The sequence below is a fragment of the Camelina sativa genome, chromosome 2 (genome assembly GCF_030686135.1).
Source record: "Camelina sativa cultivar CO46 ecotype springtype chromosome 2, ASM3068613v1".
NCBI classification, from domain to species: domain Eukaryota; kingdom Viridiplantae; phylum Streptophyta; class Magnoliopsida; order Brassicales; family Brassicaceae; genus Camelina; species Camelina sativa.
In genome coordinates this window covers 31,643,210-31,644,607 of record NC_141881.1, presented here as the reverse complement: position 1 = coordinate 31,644,607, position 1,398 = coordinate 31,643,210, and the positions used below count along the sequence as shown (strand labels likewise).

At 49.1% G+C, this 1,398-nt stretch overlaps 1 non-coding gene across 1 annotated transcript; it reads left to right on the top strand.

Moving 5' to 3' along the window:
* The first annotated feature begins 636 nt into the window (after positions 1–636).
* Positions 637–743, top strand: LOC147949390 (small nucleolar RNA R71). Its single transcript, XR_015586066.1, has one exon. It is a non-coding gene; the product is annotated as a small nucleolar RNA R71 (small nucleolar RNA).
* Positions 744–1,398: the final 655 nt, after the last annotated feature.

Sequence of the window (1,398 nt, the reverse complement as noted above, 5' to 3'; positions counted from 1 at the left end):
ATTTGTTGCATCATATGCTTCAGTTCTTGATCTGGGGTTGGTGTAGGCTGAACTGGTTGAGGGCGGAATCCTGGCGGTGGTCCCGAGGGAGCTTGGTAACCCTGCTGGAACTGTTGTTTTGGAGCGAATCCCGGATTGTAAGGCACAAAAGGTTTTTGTTGCCCTTGCTGTTGTTGTTGAGGAGGGTACACCTGATCTTGTGGATTAGCAACATTGGTACTTCGGTAAGACAAATTGGGATTCGTCTTGTAGGGGTCGTAACCTTTGTTGTAGCCACCCTGATTCTGAACATAGCTGATCTCTTCACTCTGCTCACCCTCCCCATCTGGAACTTGGAAAGGGTCGTCCTCAGAGACGAAGTGGACGCTCCTCTGCTGGCTCAGCAAGATACGGTCAAGCTTCTCATTTACATTCTTGAGGTCCTTCTTGTACTTCTCTTCAGACCCAGCGTCGCCGCGAAATGTGCGGTCATAATCCTCATTGTAGTTGCCGTCTGACTGGGCGAGATTCTCAACCAATTGCCATCCTTCCTCAACCTCTTTGTTCAAGAAATTACCGTTGGAAGCAGTGTCAAGCAGCATGCGGATTTTTGGAAGTACACCACGGTATAGAGTGCTCAGCAGTGACTCGTTGCTGAAACCATGGTGTGGACACTGGCTGTGGTAACCCTTGAAACGCTCCCAGGCTTCACAGAATGATTCTGAGCTCCTCTGAGTGAAACTGGAAATCTCATTCCTGAGACGTGCCGTTCTGGAGTTAGAGAAAAACTTGGCCAAGAATGCCTTCTTGCAGCCATCCCAGGTGGTGATTGAGCCCTTGGGAAGGTTTTTCTCCCATTGATGAGCCTTGTCTCCCAGGGAGAAAGGGAAGAGGCGCAACTTGTAACCATCCTCACTCACGCCGTTGATCTTGGTGAGACCACAAAGACGGTCGAACTCGTCCAAGTGGTCGAGTGGATCCTCCATAGGCAACCCGTGAAACTTGTTTCCTTGGATCATGGTAATCAGACCACTTTTGATCTCGAAGTTGTTGTTCGGCACGGCGGGAGGGACGATTCCAGCACGTTGAGTGTGAGTGTTCGGTGCATCCCCAGCACCAATGTTTCGCGGTCCCTGATGTGGTTCATGCTGTTGTTCCATAGTGACGTGTGCGAGATGCTCAACGGGTTGACGAGCTTGTCGTGGGCGTTGCAACCGGTTGATTTCGTCGATCACAGGAAGGAGATTCTGATGCCCTCTTGATCTGGTGTGCATGCAAGGTTGCAATCAACAGGTTCCTGAGATGCAAAACAAACAAGCAAACAACCAAAACAAGTCAGTACTCAGAATGATAAGTGTAACAGAACTTAATCTTGCAAAACTTGAAATCTCAAATTTAACAATACGAATCCCAAATGGC